Source organism: Tiliqua scincoides, chromosome 2, assembly GCF_035046505.1.
Source record: "Tiliqua scincoides isolate rTilSci1 chromosome 2, rTilSci1.hap2, whole genome shotgun sequence".
NCBI lineage: Eukaryota > Metazoa > Chordata > Lepidosauria > Squamata > Scincidae > Tiliqua > Tiliqua scincoides.
In genome coordinates, this window is record NC_089822.1 from 101,210,650 (window position 1) to 101,219,626 (window position 8,977).

At 46.3% G+C, this 8,977-nt stretch overlaps 1 pseudogene; it reads right to left on the minus strand.

Moving 5' to 3' along the window:
* Positions 1-8,035: 8,035 nt before the first annotated feature.
* On the minus strand, positions 8,036-8,155 carry LOC136643001 (5S ribosomal RNA; annotated as a pseudogene).
* Between the last annotated feature and the right edge of the window lie 822 nt (positions 8,156-8,977).

Below are 8,977 nucleotides of genomic sequence, written 5' to 3' on the forward strand. Positions count from 1 at the left end.
CATCTCTAATTTATTTATTTAAATTTTATATTTAAATTTTTTTTCCGGCCCTCCACACCATGCCAGATATTTGATGCGGCCCTCTGGCCAAAAAGTTTGGAGGCCGCTGCATTATATGAAGAATGGGAATTATTCACTGGGGCGGGGGAGAGAATGGCACAGCAACACAAAAACAAAATATTTCGCTGGGAAAGCAGTAGGGTGCCTTGCAGAGGACCTGTGAGTCTCATGGTACTGTGAATGTGCAACTGGGGTGACCCAAAGCTTATTTTGGGGTGCATACCTTTTGCACCTTATTCCCATTCATATAATGGCAGTGATTGGTTTGGGGGCAACATGCTTGAGGAAACACCAAACATTGGGTTAGATATATGCTAGGAATCCCCACAGAAGACAGATACACATGAAAGGCTTTATAAAAAGAAGCTTGGGTAGACTTCATTCCATGCACAGAAATTACGTGTCTTTACACTGAATACTGCAGTTGTCATAAAAATTGTATAAGGAAAATAGTAAATGAAGGGACGATGCATTGAACCGCCTCAAAACATCAAATGAAACATTCAAAAATTATTTCAATCATTGCATTATTCTGATCTTACGTTAGAGCTAGTTTCTTCCATCTTGATGTTCCATCCATGGTTATACATGGCATTTAGATGTCAAATGGAATGTAGGAGAACTTCATAAAGTAATGGTAAGATTGCAGGTAAGATTGCAGGTAAGTACTGGTAAGATTGTAGGGGCCCACAGACCACTGAGGCAAAAATTGGAATCATCATGGATCACGTGCAACCCACCCTCCACCCCCAGCCACCCCCACACACAAAAAATACAATTAAATGTGGTGGGGGAGCACTGTGAGATGCTGAATGTGCTGGCTGTAGGCAGTCCATTCTCCTCCCTCTCTGTTGATCTGTGGGGAAGTGTTTCACCTAGCAAGTGCTCCTTCATGGATTACCAGAGAGGACAGAGGACAGACTGCCCACAGCTTCAGTGCTGGCTGCAGGTAATCCATTCTCCACCCTCTCCCCACTTCCACAGGGGAGTGCTTGCTGGAAATGACTGAAGGTGATTTTTTTTCCCCCCTAAGACCCTGCCGACTACTTCTCAAGGTCTTGAGGACCACCTTTTTACTTTTACCTCCAAACAAGGTCAAGAGTATCCTATATTGTGACCTAAAGATAATCCCCTGCAAGATGTGCAAGGATTCTCTTTGGCCCAAAACATTGGTTTTGTGAAACATGCTTTAGCAAGTGATCCCTGCTGCCCCAACAACAGGAAGTTTTACACCCTAAAATAATCCCTGGAACACTCCAAATACAGCATCCCACTGTTGAGACATTGAACCCTACAATGCATCCTAGCATCATGTTTGGCCCAACATTTTGTATTTATTATTTATTATTATTTATTATTTTATTAATTTATACCCCGCCTTTTTGCCCAAAGGGCACACAAGGCGGCTTACAAACAATTTAAAATACAACATTAAAAACAATCAATAAAACAATTTACAATATTAAAAAATCTAAAAAAAAACAAACCCTGTGGATTCTCATATAAAAAAACTAGAACGCCAGCCAGCCTGTCAACAATTAAAAGCTTGCATCAGGTGTGCTGACCCTAGACCAGTAATTGCCATTCTATGCAAAATAGAATAAGGCACCCCAAAATAAACTTTGGATGATTCATGGCACCAAAGAAGTACAATGCCTGAGAGGTACCACACAATTGTTCCTTGATGAACATTTGGCTCCAGCGAACAACTGCCAACATTTGTATAAATGAATAAGGAACTAGATAGCACCCTTCCATGTTCTGTGAGCCAGAACATGGTGATGTTGACCCAGCTTTCCCCCCACTCTTTCATGTACATTCTTTAAAATACATTTGGTGACCTTGGTCAGTTTTTACTTTCCTAGAGGGGTCTATGCCAGGGACTGGACCAGCCTGGAAGTTCTCCTCTGCAAAACCTGCTGAAACCAATAGGATCTACTTCCAGAATGTCTTATTTCAAGAGTTGGTAGTCCTCCAGGCACCAACACTGAATAGTCGGTAACCCTTTCTCCAGTGGTGGCGGCTATCCAGTATGACGAGCAAAAAGATTGTATTTACTTTCCTATATGATAGCAGTTTTTAGGTGCCGAATTGGCTGTGCACTGCTTTTTAAGAACCGTTCTTCATTTCCACAAACTTAATCATGAATGCACAGATTACTTCTCATCCTTATTTACCATCATGATAGTATTCAAAGACTACAAATAATAAAAAGCAATTTAGTACTGAGCTCCTTTCCATTCAAAGGCAACTTTCCTTCTCCACATTATCCCTTCCCTCCTTGAATACTTGCTCATAGGTTAGATGCAGAACAGAGTGTCAAATGAACTCACATTATGTCACAAAGGCCTAGTGATGATGTCACAAGCCCACTTCAGGAGGGAGAAACCTGACTCAGTCCTTCATTAGCTCAAGGGGACCATGAGGAAGGCTGCCTCCTGTCAGATGGTAGAGGTGGAGAAGGGGTGATCTGGTCCCAATGGTTTCCCTGGGGCGCACCATCTGCTTGTTGGCTGTACTCATCACCAGCCATTTCCTTGTCTTCTCCAATGGCTTTCTCAGCCAATCTATCTTGTACACAGACAATGACAAGAAGCAGGAAGGAGGTAAGACAAGGAGTGCGAGTGTGGCAGCCTGAGGAACAAGAGGAGTAAGGAATGAGGGCAATGTGAATCAAAAAGTCAGTGTGGCAGGAACACAGTATGAGAAAAAAAAAACATGAGCTGAGAAAAGAAGGATAGGTAGGCAAACCCACCATGGTTTCACAGTTGAAAATAGGGAGATTCTTGGATGCTCCAATACACCTATTCTCACACCAAGGACAATGACCCAGATACCACCCCTACTACTTTACTACTATTCAATAGATTTGTAATGGTTGGGACTGTCAGGCCAGAGATCGCCAAGTCACAGGGAGCATGATTTGCACAAACCCTAAGCTTAAATAGCCCATTTTTTAACACCATTGTCCACTCACAAGCTGTGGACCACTTTCTCCCCCCCCCCCTTCTTTCCAAATGCTAGCACCTGTCCATTCATGATTCAGCTGGGTCTTTTAAGTATTTCACCCAAACCTTCTACAGTTCTTTGCGGCAGCCCAATTCCCAATGGTCAATCAATTAACATGCAGCACTTAAAGTAAAGCTTTCTCATGGAGAGTACTTCCTTCACCCCCAAACTGCAGACTCTCAAGGAAGGTTCCATCTAATGAGTGTATACAGTTCAAAGGAAGCAAGAAATCAATAAACTAAACTACCTACTTACTACAGCATAAAATCTTACCGTTCCACTGGCTCTGCCCAGCCAATTGATGGTCCAGGTTTTGTGGACCATCCGTTCTCCTTGTTGCCAAGACTCGATAAAAAGCAGTCCGGATAAAAAGCACATACTCAATAAGCTCACTTCCCCTCTTATATAGATAAAGCGCTCCTGGGTCCAGTACAATCAAATAATCCTAAATTCTGCTGAGTCATGACCCACCACTCAGCTGCCAAGGCACAAAGTTTGGGTATCTGGAATAATTCCAAATTAACAACACCTGGTTCCTGTTCTTGTAAATCCCATTTTCATCCAATAACACAGGGCCCAATCCTATCCCATTTTCCAGTGCCAGTGCTGTTGTGTCAGTGGGGTGTGTGCTGCATCCTGTGGTGGAGGGATAGTCACTGGGGTCTTCTCAAGGTATGGGAACATTTGTTCCCTTACCACGGTGCTGCATTGTGGCTACACCGGAACTGGAAAGTTGGATAGGATTGGGCCCACAGCCACTTGTGAGTTCCTCCTTTTTGGTTCCCAGGCAGTAGCTTTTCCAACCTGGCCTCTGATTTGGCAGTTTTTATCTCTCTAGCTGGACAGACCTCTGACTCTCTCTTACTGACTTCAAATAATTTCACACTAGATGCGACAGGAAAGATTTTCACATTTCAAAGCACCCGGATCTTCCAAAAAGCACCCTCACTTCAAAGCAGCATCTCCACCTACATTCACTCCTCTCTGCAGATGTAACGGCAGGAAGAAGAATGGGAAGAGTCCACCTCCGTGACAAGCATGAAAGCTTTTCCTCCACCTTCCACATATATTTCTTGCCATCACTTATCTTGCACTGGCTTCTGAAGTCCTTGTTATCGATTTACTAATTGATAACAACAGTTTTCCTTTTAAAATATTTCACAAAAAGTTTCACTTCTCAACAATGAGGTTGATCCTTAGCCTAGTGGAACTGCAACTCAAACACATTCAGCAACATTCATTCTTTGGATAGGATGTTGGAGAAGCCAGCAGTGCATCTCCCTGTAGGGGTGTGGCAAGCAAGCAACTAGGGCAGGGGTGCCCAAACTCTGGCCCGGGGGCCACTTGTGGCCCTCGAGGCCTCTCAATGCGGCCCTCAGGGAGCCCCAAGTCTCCAATGAGCCTCTGGCCTTCCAGAGATTTGTTGGAGCCCGCACTGGCCCAACACAACTGCTCTCAGCATGAGGGCGACTGTTTGACCTCTCACGTGAGCTGTGGGATGAGGGCTCCCTCCACTGCTTGGAGTTTCACGTCTGTGATGCAGCAGAGGCAGCAAAGGAAAGGCCAGTCTTGCTTTGTGCAAGGCCTTTTATAGGCCTTGAGCTATTGCAAGACCTTCATTCATTCATATAAGTTCATCTTTAATATATTCATTTATGTAAACTTATACAAATTTATTCAAATTTTAAATGTAAATTAATTCTTCCCCCCCCCGGCCCCCAACACAGTGTCAGAGAGATGATGTGGCCCTCCAGCCAAAAACTTTGGACACCCCTGAACTAGGGGAACACAAAAGACTGAGTTCCACTGCTAAAGTGCTTGCGAGCAGAATCAAGAGGCATACCCAGTTGCTAGCAAAAAGTCAAACCTTTAGCAGGGAATCCGCTGGAAGCCATTGATTGACCTTTTGTGGGCAGGATCGAGTCTTGGCGACAAGGAGAACAAAACCTCACAATGTGTTTGCAAACAATGACAAGAAATATGCCCAGAAGGTCAACTCAATTTCAGGTTCAACATGGGGATGCTTGTGCAGTCCTACTTTGTTTCTGTCTGCACTAACCCCTACTCTTTAAAGGCACCTCTAAATTCTCCACTAAATGCCACTGGTACAATGATAGTGACTTACCAGGGACAGGTGCCAGAACGTGATAGGTCTGAGGCCACACACACCCCCCATTTTTGATACTCCATTCACAGTCAGTATAAATAGCGGGGGGGGGGGCTTTCACTGATATTCAGAGGGCGGCAAATACAGTGGGCAGCATACAATCCACACCAGGTGACAATTACGGCAACAGCATTCATTTAGGTACTACCAGCTGGTGACTATCCTGTTTTTGCCCGGAAGTGCTTTGGTGTGACTCTATGAAATACCACAGCATCCTGCAGAGGGGCTTCTGGGGGGAAAAAGTGGCCTTTACTGGTAACTGCCCATTTACACCATGCTATACGATGACATAGTGCCATGCAGAGGGGCTTCTGGGGGGGGGGAACTGCTGCACTAACCAATGGCTGCAAAATTGTATTTATTTTGAAGGAATGCAGCTGCTGTTACCACCACAAACACAGGTGGCAATCAAAACGCAACGCACAGAGTAATTTGGACCCCACCTCAACTCATGTCCAGTTTGAGCTAACTTAGTTCTTCGAACTCTTTGCACTTACAAACTGTGCCCAGGCTGCACTGGGTCTCCCCTTGTGCAATGCTGTTATTGGATCTTAGGAAACTGGACCCCAGGCCCATTCATTTCTTCCCTCCAGCTGGTACCTGGGGATTCTTCTTGACTTCTGGTTGCGTATAATTCAACAGTAAATGGAATTGTTGTAGTGAGGTGAATGAGAGAAATGGACCAACAGTCATCTAAGGCAGATAGGACTGCCATTTTCCCAGAACAATCCTTTTAATGCAGAGAAGACTGATATTTCCCCAGAACAACTCAGGGCCCAGTCCTATGGGTTTGGAGTGGAGTGGAGTATGCTGATGACACCCAGCTTTATCTCTCCTTTCCCCGATTCTGAAGAGGTGGTTGGGGTCCTGTATCGCTGTCTGGAGGCGGTTAGGGGCTGGATGTGGGCGAACAAGCTGAAATTAAATCCGGATAAGACAGAGGTGCTCTTGGTTTGGAAATTCACAGCTCGGGTACTGGACTATCGTCCTGCTCTGAATGGGATTGCACTCCCTCTGAAGGAGCAGGTCTGCAGCTTGGGGGTTCTCTTGGATCCACAGCTGCTCCTGGAGTCCCAGGTGGCAGCTATAGCCAGGGGAGCCTTTGCTCAGCTTCAGCTGATTCGCCAGCTGCAACCATACCTGAGCTGTGTGGACCTGGCCACAGTAACCCATGCCCTAGTGACATCTAGATTAGATTATTGCTATGTGCTCTACGTGGGGCTGCCTTTGAAGATGGTCCGGAAATTACAACTAGTACAGAACGCGGCTGCTCGTGTGGTTGCTGGGGCATGTCGGTTTGATTCTGTTGAGCCGTTGCTTTGGCAGCTACACTGGCTGCCGGTTCTGTTCCGGGCCCATTTCAAGGTGCTAGTTTTGACTTTTAAAGCCCTTTACGGCTCGGGTCTGGGGTATTTGAGGGACCGCTTCCTTCCCTACAATTCTGCCCGTGCTCTTAGATCATCTGGGGGGGGGCCCTTTTGACTGTGCCGCCACCAAGAGAGGTGAGAGGGGCGGCGGCCAGGAAGAGGGCCTTCTCGGTGGTGGCCCCCGAACTTTGGAATACCCTCCCCTTAGAATTGAGAACTGCTCCCTCTTTGTTAATATTTCAGTGTGGACTGAAGACCTTTTTATTTCGAAAAGCTTTTAATTGTTGACAGGCTGACTGGCTTTCTTGCTTTTTTATATGAGAATCCATGGGGTTTGTTTTTAGATTTTTAATTATTTGTAAATTGTTTTAATTATTGTTTTTAATTGTTAATTTTTAATTTTGTATTTGTTGGAGCTAATTGTTGTAGGCCACCTTGTGTGCCCATAGGGCAAAAAGGCAGGATATAAATTAATAAAATAATAATAGTAATATGCAGTTTTCCAGTTGCAGTGCAGCTGTACCAATGGGGTGTGCACTGCATCCTGTGGTGGGGAGGCAATCACAGATGCCTCCTCAAGGTATGGTGACATTTGTTGCCTTACCTCAGGGCTGCATTGCAGCTGCACCGGTACTGGAAAATTACTGGCCCTTACTCAATCCAGACTTCACTTGGCAGCACGTAGAGCGTGAAAGGAAAATAACAAACCCAATAGCTTCAGGTGATCCCAGTGAGCCCCAGCTCTTCCTTGCCCTAATCTGGAAATTCTTACAGATAGGGCCAGCTGGCTGAGGGCATGGACTGAAGGTTCTGGGAAGGTAGCAAAATGACACGGTGTCCTCCAAACTCTGCATCTTCCTGCTTCAGTGCAACACTGATGGGGTGTGTCCACCCTGTGCTCTGATCCCCTTCCCCTTGCTCAAAGTGAACAGGAAGAGAATCTGGACAGTGGCAGTCCCTTTCCTCTTCTAGGAAAAAGCAGGGGGGGGGGGGAAACTCTGCCTTGGCCACCTCTCCATCTCCCCAATGCACAGCTGCTTAAGAAAGCAATCAAAAGGGCTCGGAGGCAAAGAGGCCTAGTCTGCATCCCCTCACCTTTCCCTTCCCTCTAGCTTCAGTTACTCTCCTCCACTCAGGGCTCATTTTAAATGACCCAGAACAGCAGGAACCCTGCATGCTCTGCTCTTCCTGGTCATTTTAAACAGGACCCAGGTGAGCAAGAAGGCTGTGCCCAGGGAGCCAAACACTGGAGAGAAGAGGCAGGGGGCTACACAACTCAGCTCAGCTCCCTTTCCCCAGCCACCTGGTATCACCTCAGCAAGCACTGGGGCTTCACTGAGTGGAGGCAGAGAATTGTTATTTGCCAGAATTCAAAACAAGATCCCACACTGCTGATGGTTGGCAACCTTCAGTCTCGAAAGACTATGGTATAAGCCTACAGCACCCGGTATTCCCAGGCGGTCTCCCATCCAAGAACTAACCAGGCCTGACCCTGCTTAGCTTCTAAGATCAGATGAGATTGGGTATGTGCAGGGTAACAGCAGCTTTTGGGTTCAAAGTTGTATTCTCAGTTCAAAAACAACGTCATGAAGCTCAATAGGCCTGGTCAGTACAGTGCTCTTTAGAATGCCTCTTAGACAAGGGGGGGAGAGGAGAGAGAACAATACCTGCTGGGGTTTCTCAGCAGGGATCCCTGAAAGTAAATTTTTGGGAACCAATCCGATAGGGTAAATGAACAGAAGACTAGAGAATCATGCTGAGCAGGAAAAGGGTGTGTGTGTTGCATTTTACAAACATTTCAGGTCCTGGAAAATATGTCCCATCACTTTGGCAATCCACAGCTCTTTATAAAAAGGGTCAAAATTGTTTGCAAGACAGTGGGAGTGGGGGGGGGGATTCAACATGTTCCCTTATGCATCTAAACATCCAAAATTGCTGAGGTTCAAGGAGTAAAGTCCTCCACTGGGGCCCCTATGGTGCCCTTGCCTGCTCCCTAATAGGTTATAGCAGTGGTTCTCAAACTGTCTGGGAGAGTTTGAGAGCCAGTAAGTCTTTACAGGGGCGGGGGGAGGAAGGCAGCGCCGCCAGGATTGCGCCACTCAGAGGGCTGCAGGGGCTTGAGTGCACTTACCCAAGCCTCCTGCAGCCTCCCTGGGGTGCGGGGAGCCCGGCGTGACTGCTGGCAGGGCTCCCCGCAGCAGGGAAAGTGGGTGTGGAGCAATTGCGCCCTGCCCCTGCAAAGCGGAAGTTGGGAAAATTGGCTGCAAACAGATTACACAAAAACCATGTGAAAGAGCAGAATGAGGACTTTCACATGTCAGCACCTCCTAAAACGGCAACTTTCCCAGGAAAAATAGTATTTGATGAAAAGTCA